This window comes from Schistocerca piceifrons, chromosome 4, assembly GCF_021461385.2.
Source record: "Schistocerca piceifrons isolate TAMUIC-IGC-003096 chromosome 4, iqSchPice1.1, whole genome shotgun sequence".
NCBI classification, from domain to species: domain Eukaryota; kingdom Metazoa; phylum Arthropoda; class Insecta; order Orthoptera; family Acrididae; genus Schistocerca; species Schistocerca piceifrons.
This window is the reverse complement of record NC_060141.1, coordinates 372,386,019-372,397,139: the sequence shown is the minus strand read 5'-3', so window position 1 is coordinate 372,397,139 and position 11,121 is coordinate 372,386,019. Positions and strand designations below refer to the sequence as shown.

Below are 11,121 nucleotides of genomic sequence, written 5' to 3'. Positions count from 1 at the left end.
CATATATGGATATGGTGTCTGTTCTTTCGGACATGTCCACACCCTACATTCTTAGTGTCTCTATCCAACACTCATTACTCGTGGAAGACATTCTTACCAAGTGCCGTAAGAGTTCGGGTAAATATGTGTGCACCCGCACTGAAGGAGAAGGTCATGGCCGGTATTGCCAGAACTATATACTTATATGGATATAGTTCTGGCAATACCGGCCATGACCTTCTTCTTCAGTGCGGGTGCACACATATTTACCCGAACTCTTACGGCACTTGGTAAGAACGTCTTCCACGAGTGATGAGTATGTTGGGTAGGGACACTACTAATGTAGGGTGTGGACATATAAGGTGAGAATGTGGGTCTCGCTTGAAGCGTGCGTGAGATAGTCCCTGCAGCCGCGCTATCCTCTGTGACCTCGGTGGCTCAGATGGATAGAGTGTCTGCCATATAAGCAGGAGGTCCCGGGTTGGAGTCCCGGTCGGGGCACACATTTTCACCTGTCGCCGTTGATATATATCTATGCCTGTCAGCAGATGAAGGTATTAATATATAATTCTAATTTTGGCTGTAAACTATGTTATAACAAAGGAATTCAAAACGGAGCGCAAGAGTCATAATATGTGGTACTTGTGTAGAACAAATAGGGCGTACGTATGTCTGGAGATCCCTTCCTTACACTTCGCTGTTGCAAATAGACGTTACATCACGACACAGACACAAATTTGAATACAGCGAACAGACACTTCAACGAAAATACGGACAGTTCATATTTTTGTGAGGGGAAAAAATGAGACACGAGGGAGATTCGAAGACGGATCTCTTCCTTCACAATCAAACACCGTGTCGACACAACCACGACGTCGTGGTTCTTCATATTTGCTCGATATTGCACATCTTGAGCTTGGACCGTTCTCTTTTTCTATTTTGTTTCTTTTATCACAATTCAGTACACCCACTTCCTGGCTGGTCTGTGTTCAGTTTTTGACGGGCTATCCATTGGGGCATCTTACCACTAAATCTGAGGGGGATACGATAGGGAGTTTCCCGTGTTAGCAATTAGTAATTACGAGTAACTTCATAAAACCTTACAACTAGAAACGGCCCAGAGCCCCAAGGTGAGGTATACCACAGATTGAAGCTCAGTAAGATAACACGCCCAGCATATCAACCGGCACAACTGCACGGTGCCACAGTACACACTCAGTCTTACCGGAGCTCCATAGGCAACACTAAAACACACTAAAATGCAACATTAGATGAACCAGAGCATGGAATTTACATTCAGTATGACAAGGAGCTATTCCTTATGTAAAGCAAGAGTCGTTTAAGAAGGCAGTCAGATGCTCACATACGAGATTTAAGAAGCAACAACACACAAAACTTATATTCATACATATATCGAGGCACAAACCCATCACAGCGTTCACTTTCTTTCCCACATAATCAGCAAGCCACAATTCCCTCAGAAACTACCACAAAGCGTGGAGTAAGAATATATAATACCTTCAAGTCTCTACAAAAACCACCATCGGGCAGAGAGAAAAGAAGCTAAGACACTTGTGGGAAAGGAAGCGTGCGACATATCCAAGATAAAGATAGCGACAATTCCAGTCAACTGCCAGCCACGCAGCAGAACATAGTTGTAATCACCGCAGTGCACGTCCAAGCACGCGTCTTCGCCATCTCCCTTGTCCGGACTTGACGTCACTCCACCGACTGCCGCTCAGTTTCCTGCCTGCGACCAAGCTCACCTCGCGTCGTTCGAGCGCTACGTCGCTTCCTCTTCGGCAGCGGACCAAAGATTGCTATCCTTTACGCGGAAAAAAATGAGGGTATGGCGTTGTTGGCCGGGACGCCCCATCTGGGGAAGTTCGGCCGCCAAGTGCAAGTCTTATTTCAGTTGGCGCCGCACTGGGTGACTTGGGCACCGGTGATGAGGATGAAATGATGATGAGGACAACACAGCACCCAGTCCCCGAGCGGAGGAAAGTCTCCAACCCGTCCGGGAATCGAACCCGGGCCCGCTTGCGTGGGAGGCGAGCACGTTACCACCCAGTTAAGTAGGCGGACCTTTATGCGTATATCGATTCGGAGTGAGGCGCCATGGCTCAGGCGGAAATAACGCCTGTTGCCGCGGCTTGACCTGGGATACTTCGAACGGGCCCAACAAAAGCAGCTTAGCTGCTCGCGAAACTTCGAACGATTGAGCGACGTGTAGTACTTTTTCAAGTGTGGGGCCCGAGAGTTTTAATGCCTCACTGCGATCCTCTTCGTCAGGGAAGAATCCAATTACAGTTTCCCGAATGAGTTGTCACCTTCCTACAAGCTGTGTTGTTACAGAGAAACTGACATATTTGGCTGTGGCGGTGAAGATTAGCCCCTAGCCTTTTTAAAAAATGGCTCTGAGCACTATGGGACTTAACTGCTGAGGTCATCAGTCCCCTAGAACTTAGAACTACTTAAACCTAACTAACCTAAGGACATCACACACATCCATGCCCGAGGCAGGATTCGAACCTGCGACCGTAGCGGTCGCGCGGTTCCAGACTGTAGCGCCTAGAACCGCTCGGTCATAGCCTTTTTAAACTGCAGCCGCAATAACGTTATATGGCTTTGTTGAATGCAATAAGTTGACATGTAAGTTACACAATTCTTCAGAAGGCAGGCCGACAGGGCTACCAGATCCGTTAATGAGGAAAACAATTAAAAACAACACCAGAACAATTCGGGCTTATCCCACGATAAGGAAACAAAAGTCGCTGCTTACTACCTTAAGACGCTGTGAAATGTTGCGTTAGACGGCGAAGATATGTCTCTCAGTTCCCTTTCGATTCCTTGTAGGGTGGAAGCGGCGAAGATGGCGGTGACAGAGACAGGACCATTAACTAATGTCTTTCAGTGTTAAGTGGTAGTATGTCCATCTGCTGGTCGTGCCATTCCTCTTAAGTAGTTAATTGTTATTGGAGCAGGGCCATTTGAAACTGTTGCTCTAACAGCTTAGCAAATGCCGGGTTTGTCTTCAAGTACTTTTGTGTTAGTCACTATTTTTTTTCTTTCAATGAGTATGCCTTGCACGTTCAACACAGTATACAGTACAATAACAAACGAAGGTGGTGATCCAGATCAGAGTACTGGGGCAACACTCACTCATAAGCTGACGGTTTGCCAGTGAGCAGAGTCCGTAACGCAATAGGGGCAGAGTTCGAGGCAAAGTAGTTACAGCAATCCGAAGGACAATAATCCGTGAGACCAGATCTTTACGACATCCGCCTGCTTAACTGGGTGGTAACGTGCTTGCCTCCATTGCAGTGGGCCCGGGTTTGATTCCCAGCCAGGTTGGAGACTTTTCTCCACTCGTGAACTGGTTGTTGTGTTGTCCTCTTCACCGTTCCATCCTCATAACCGGTCAGCAAGTCGCCCAGTGTGGCGTCGGCGGCCGAACATCCCCGGATGGGGCCTCCCGGCCGACAGTACCATACGCTCATTTCATTCTGTCATTGCGACGCCAATGAAGATACGAAATTTGAGGCACATGGAGCTCGGCGACAATCGAACACGAAAGCCCTGTAACTGATTGTGATCGGTGTAACAGCTACAACGCCTCTCGGTGTTAATAGACCAAAATAGCTCCCTAATTAGCTCCCATGCTCTCGAAATATAAATTCAGGAAATGTCCCAGGCCCCTCCACAAGTAGTAATTTACGAAATAGAAATAAGAGACAAACAGAGGGAACTCTATAGTAGAAAAATAATAGAAAAAGAAAAGAATTTTAATAATAAATTTTGGAAGCGTGGGAGGGGGGAAAAACGATAGAAATTGTTAAATTATTAGTTATTCTTATATATGAGAAAATCAATATTATAGTCACAGAACGTAGGTCCTGAACACCAAAGATAGCGTTTACTAAAGTATAAATAGACATACAATGGAATTATGATACTCCAGTCTCTATCCTCTAGTCTGTTCGAAGTCAATTAGGATGTACAGCTTTAGGAAGCAACAATAGGAGCTTTATTAAACCAGGGCGCACGAATAAATCGCGACGAGATTTTTTTTGGGAAGCATTAATTTCAGATCAGAATTAGAAATTTTGTCATATTAGAGGAACGTGGAGGTTATCAATAATCTCTCTGACTTTAACGTCACTTCGTGTGAAGATTTAAATATTTTACGGAATTAACGAGTTTTGGACAGATTCGGACTTTGTATTGTGATAGTGGAAAAGCTTTACTTCATGCGACTAGTGATCATAGTTCGTGGCAGTTTATGGATATTAAATGGGAACAATATTTTTATCGAAAGTGACAGAACATTGTTTAATGTCTCTGATAGTGACGGGATTCCAGATTAGATACTTATTCAAAGAACCCCTTTGAATGCGATCGTGTGAATGAACTGATTTATTAATAATTATTGTTAAATAAAATAACGTGTTAATTTGAAACTGATTATACGTCTTGAACTTTACTTCGATTTAGGTTCATAAATAATTAGGTTACGTGATTTTCACCAAGAATAAACTGCAGACTAGTAACTGAAACAAGTGAACGAGAATCTATTGAATGCACTAGTATTAATTTACTTACGGTTTTTTCCTTCAGAACTAGGAAGACAATACGTGTAGTGACTCACTGGGGTTAATTTAAGAACTAGCCGAGATAAAACAAAACCCCTCAATACCGGTCAATGTATGGATAAATTAACATTCCTTCTTTCATACAAGATACGGGAGTCGGGATAGAAAAAACGGTCGCTACACTGGCCTCACATATAGCACTATACGAGCGGAACCGTTTGGGTTACATGGTGTCGCCGGCGTGCCTTCTAGATCATTGGAAGATCGACAGCTCCGTCCCGGCTGTGCTCCGCTAGGGGGAGAACTAACGCTTTGTTATAGGTACCTTCCACGTTGTCGCCGTCAGCTTCCGAAGTAAAGTCCATGTGTAGAAAAGAAATCTGCTGGCTGCATACATGCCTCGGTGGCGCCCTCTCTGTTGTTGCGGTCTGCAGCCGGAACTAGCTCCTTGTTTACGTCTTTTGTTGTCTGCCAGGCTACAAGAACAATTTTGACAGTAAAGGCTATATAGTCAGTGCAAAAATAAATAAATGCAATGTGTCACATAGTTTGTCGAGTCGTATCTGTGTTGTTCGTTATACGTTCGTACAAAAATATGTGAGCCAGATCGCTGGTCGATCATCAGCGATCGGCTTGTCATCATTGGCGCGTCCCCGGGCATGAGCATCTTTGCGTTTTCGGGTGGGGCGCGCGGGACGGCGAGAGGCAGTCGGTTTGGGGCGGCAGGTGAGACTGGCGGGAGTTGTTTCTCGGGCGTAAGCACATGTGTGATGTCTGTTACGCTGGGGCTGTTTACTAATCGTGTAACTCCTGCAGCGGTTACTGGTTGCCTGGAAAGCATTTCGTATAAACTGTGCCAAGCCTCGCAGTAAGAGGGGAGTCCGGAGTTGGTGTTAGCCTAGATGTTTGTACAAATTGAGGTGCTTGTGTGAGAAGCACGGCGTGGGCCTGTTGGTTGCTTCGTCCTTCTGGTAGCCACCGCAAGCGGATGTTCGGCCGGAATGTCTACAGTTTGTGGTGAGCATAGTGTGAACAAGTTCTCGTAGGATGTGCTCCCAGCCTGACTCTTAGCCTGTGTTATTTGTGGGTGCCGACCCCTTGTCTATTACTGCTTCCGGGTGTCCTGTAAGATTTCACAGCAAAACTGTGTTTTTGTGGCATTCTGTGTTTCTGGCTCAGCCCCCGCCTAGAAAGGGGAAAGATTTGTGCCTCAACTGAAAGGGGGGGGGGGGTTCGATTGGACATCTTTTGGAACTCCTTAAGGCTGTAATTTAAACATATAAAAAAATTGTTCTTTCAGAAAAAGCGCCTGTTTCTTTGGGACACTGCAGTTCGAACAGGAGTGGCGTAATGTTAATGATTATTTGTTATTCGTCAAATGAAGTGTATTTAATGTCTTGCAGTTTTCTGGGGCACGCAGCTGTGTTATTGACTCATTTTGAAGTAGTCTGTCGGGTGAATGACTGCTCTCCACTTCAATGTATTCTTTTGAGTAGTATTGTAAGGTTTTTTGGATATTTGTCAGCGGGATGTATTGATTCAATTTTGTTTTTCTCTTTTTTCTTTTTGAATTACCGAGAATTGTTTAGTTTATCTGGTTATTGGCTTAACTTGCACTTCACGCACTAAATCAGCTGATATTGAAATTGTTCTTTTTATTCCTGTTTAATGTCAGACTGATTCAAATGTAACTTCATTTATGTTATTTGAAATAAATGTGTTGGATTGACCTTAATGAATTATGTGCAATCGAAGTAAGGGACCCAGTCCTTCATTAGTGCTTAACAGTGGCGTGTGGTTCGGGTTGTGAGCCCCGTGCTCGTACCAATATGGTATAGCAGCGCGGATATAAATAGCCTGAGGGACGCATGGTTTGTATAACGAAAACAGTGGTAAAAAAAAACTGCAAACCGTTCGACAGTGAACAGCAGCGTATCGAGAGTATGGATTCATGGATTAGATAGCTAAAGAAACCGAAGATGTAGAAATGTCAGATACTACAATCTGGTGTTCTAAAATCACTGTTCACAATCGTATGCGGGAGGGCTGACAACTACAGGCGTACAACAATGTGGGTTGTGCAAATAAGTCGACTTAAAAGCAATTATCTAAGGTATGTGGATTACGGGATGTTTCGAATATGTGTGACCTGCGCAAATTGGACAACGAACCATTTGATCATCCTCCTAAAGTGAAGGCGTGATTTGGAACAAGAAAGACAGACATTTTAGACCTTTCTTCTTCCCTCGAAAAAAAAAAGAAAAGAAACTTATGAGTGCTAAGTAAATGTGCTGCTGCTTGTGATACAATTGGTTGACAATTTAGAACCACTCATTAAATTCGTCTGCCCTTCGAGCTAAAGAACATTGTCGATACCTGTGTGTATCGATTTGTGATAATTTAGCTGCAAGAAAAATAATTTGTCAATAACCAAAATCAGACTGGAACACCTCCGTTTCGAGCATTTTCGATGCAAAATTTGCGTCGCATACGTTGCTAAATTTTTGCAGCGTAACATGCATTACTGATACCAGCAGTAGAATGCTCATAAGTTCAAGAGTCTTTCGGGAACAGTCGCCCCAAAACTGTTTTAAATACATATATTTATTTTTTATTTACTCAGCTACTAACTGAGCCATTTCGTTGTTAATTGACTGTGATTAGCTATGCGCCCTACACTACTGTCCTCATGGGCTTGAACACCTCTGATATATGCCAGAATACGGCCTGCAGCTACTGACAGTGACAATGAATGCTAATGTTACTTCTTCGTCACCAATAGTAAAGAAATCGATTAGAATATGACTTACTGTTGCTAACTGTCCATTCATAAACTCCCTACAGCGCGGCTGTTGAGCACTCCAAGTCTAATTATCCCTCAAAATGACACACCTTTAGCTTGCCTCCGTCTCTCCAAAATAATCTAATACAATGATGATGCTTCTGTAGGAACTACTCGTTACTAGCCTCACTTGTACCTTGATCTAGTAACAGCGATGTAAGATACATACATACAGAAACTATCCGAAATGATCTAGACACTTTCAAGTAATTGTAAAAACTATTTTTATTGAAGTACAGTGTTATATGACTGCGTACTGTATATGGAAACAACTCAGGAAATTTTATGTGTCATGTTCGCAAATGTTCATTGTGTGAACTGCTAACCACGTGACACAGGTCAAGTCTACTGTATAGTCCAGTTCGCCCATTCTCGCCCCAAAGTGTCGCAGCTGTCCTGATACGTGTCCTCCTAAGTCAGCCTTGTTGTGGAGAAGTGGTCTGACTTTGATTTAACCCCATATGTAAAAATCACACGGTGTCAGGTCCGAGGAACTTGGGGACCATGCCAGTAACTGAAGATTGCCAACTGATACACGAATAATTCATCGTCGTGGTTACTCAGTATCCAAGAATTCATGACCATCGTTGTGGACATGTAATGGCACCACCCTGTTGAAAAATCAAATTATCACTGTTCTCTGGCAAAGGCGACATGAGCCGCGTGAAATACCTTCTCCGTTGGTCTGGCAGCCATGTTGCAGGAGATCACAGCAACAAAATAAACTTCTTGAGTTGCTGTTCTCATACACATAATCTATAATAGGTTACCTCAATACAAACATTTTTAGAGTTGTTTTAAAGTGTCTAGATCAGTTGTCTACCTTTTCTGCTCAAAAGCCAACTCTGACATTGTGGGGTTCATTTGCAACGATCTTGTTATTAAGTGGTAACCTAAGTAAATTAGTACGTTAGCCATCAGGTGGCTGAAGGTTAAGGACTGTTAAAAAGTCGGCACCATTCGGCAAGCTTCTGTTCCAGATTGCTGCCACCCTAAATTAAAGTTTGTTTTAATTTTTTGTATTGGCTTTTGGTAGGTGCCCGTATAGTCATATCAGCGGAATGTCAATTATGACGAAACAACGGTTAGCAATCTGCCGCGCAGGCCGCGCAGCTACTGCGGCTTTATCATGCTCCGGAATTTTAATGCAAATGACTGAAATTGTGAAAACCTGATTAATAAACAAGATAATTTTTTATTGGGCAAGGGAGAAAAGGTCATTGTTAATGGTGGCACGCATTCCTCCTATTGCATCAGATACGCATCTAAAGCCATTGCACTGTCTCTTAAAATTTTTAGCATTTACGAGCCGTAGTACTTTAATACCACCATCGCTTCTGTGGGGCAGTATCTGACAGAAGCAATAGCAGCATAGTTCGAATACAATGCGCAGTTTGTCTTTTCTCAGAATGATTGCAAATCACTGTTAAATGATGAGCGAATAATCTTAGGGATGCACTTTGCTTGTAGCAGAATGAATTCAGTGGCAGAACGCGAATTGCATTCGGCACATTTGTCTCTTTTACCGTGGTCTGCTGACCTCGCGGCTCCAGCTAGCTTTTCTGTAACGAATATTACAAAATCATAAGTCATGTAATTGAGGTAATTATATATCTTTAGAATAAAACATGAATATAACCCGTTTTTATCATTTACTCTGCATTCTTATATTTTCAACATATTTAATTATAAATCAAAAGTTTATTCTGTAGTATAGTGAAAGTGGGTAATCAGTTTTTATGTTGTATGGTAATGTATAGTTACATATAATGATATTTTGTCTGTGTGGTAATGTAAAGTTGAACTTGTAAGTAGATAAACAGTTAAGCTAGTATGTAATTTCGTAAGCAGTTCTTGAAACGTGATCAGTAATGTAAAAGTTAATCAATAATGCAACATTAAACTGCGTACTGAAATGTTCGTGGCGAGAGTAGAATCTGTCCTGCGAAATTCAAGAAAACTGTCTTGTTAGCAATAATACAAGCAATCTAGCTGCGAGAAAAATATGCAATATAAATTACTACCAAAGATTCCTTGTTTGAAAACTGTGTTGCTGTCGACATGTTAATTGTATAACACACAAACTGAAAATGGCCTACCTGTTTGCACAATGAATAAATGGGGTACTACTGCTACCTCCAAACAACTGTGGCTGCTGCTGCTATGCTCGTTAAAAAATAAAAATTAGAACTACTAGCAACACGATGTGTGATGCATGCTTTAAACTATGGAGACATCCGCAAAACTTCTGTGCTAATAAATCTCATTACTGCAGCGATCATTTTCAATTAAAGTTCTGTTACTAAGAAACTCGAGAAAGCGAAATCGTATATGTGATACTTGAAATAATGAGACGAATGCTGATTGATAGATAACCAATAAAGAAGCTCTATTAACAAAAGTTTACATCACTAAGACAAAATATTTTTAATACTTGAAATATTAAATATTCATTTTACATTAATAGTGAAAAAATCTGGACAAATTCTCTTTACTTTCATACAAACAGGTATACTTTATCTTTGAAGAAAAATCAGTAAATCACACTGTTACGTTCTCATAAAAATCTCCAGTACTAAATTTTAACCAAATTAATTACTACGCTGGGATGACTCGGCAAATGCGCTATTATAGTATCTTTCCAAGTTTTCTAAATGAATTTACAAAATATCGCTCCATAAATGAAAAATAATATAAGAAAATTATTGCAGTTTTGTCATATGATGACATGGTTGGAGACCGTGGCTGTTATTTGAAGACAAATGATGGTGTTGAGACAGCAACCAACCACAAATTTATTTTCAGTTCCTTTATTCAAAGAGTACCGTTACCGGTTTCGAATCGTTATGGTTTATCTTCAGACGGTTTTCATGCTTTCATTACATGAGGTGCGTTTTTTTGTCCTAAAATCTAAATAATACATAATTATAAGCACGCCACACAGATTTTCATTGGATGTGACTTCGTGAAATGTTGGTTTGGAGTGTTTGTTTTCATTACATTCGTCCAACAAAAATGGCTCTGAGCACTATGGGACTTGACATCTGAGGTCATCAGTCCCCTAGAACTTAGAACTACGTAAACCTAACTAACCTAAGGACATCACACACATCCATGCCCGAGGCAGGATTCGAACCTGCGAGCGTAGCGGTCGCGTGGTTCCAGACTGAAGCTCCTAGAACCGCTCGGCCATTCGTCCAACAGATGTGAACATTCCCAGTCCCACTGCATTTTTATCGTTGCAACGATGCATGCTGTATGTCAAAGCATTGGTTGTAACTGAATGTGCACAATTTTACAGGGGCAAGGTCCCTGTTGTATAAATAAACATGACTTGTTGAAATTTATAAAACGGCTTCGGTATCAAATTTTAATATTTACAGAGGAAACTAATGTAAATGATCTACTAAGACACTTCTATCATATGTGATGGTGTTGTACAGCTTTAATCCCGTTCTCATTGAGACGACGTTAACCTGATCTATTCCATATGAACGTATTCAGAGAAACAAACAGCTCCGTAGTTACAATGTTATGTGCGTAGTGCAATGACAACTTTTGACCGTGATAAACTTTCAACCTGATGGGAAAAAATGTATTGAACCGCCAATCATTCCTATTGGTTAACTGATTAGATATTACCATTCACTGCATCACATAGCAACCTATGTGAACGTCTGCCATAACGTTGAATTTATTTGATTCAAA

The 11,121-nt window shown here is 41.8% G+C and overlaps 1 non-coding gene across 1 annotated transcript; it reads left to right on the top strand.

The window, feature by feature from the left end:
• Positions 1 to 406: 406 nt before the first annotated feature.
• Positions 407 to 480, top strand: Trnai-uau. The gene has a single exon. It is a non-coding gene; the product is annotated as a tRNA-Ile (tRNA).
• The last annotated feature ends 10,641 nt before the right edge of the window (positions 481 to 11,121 follow it).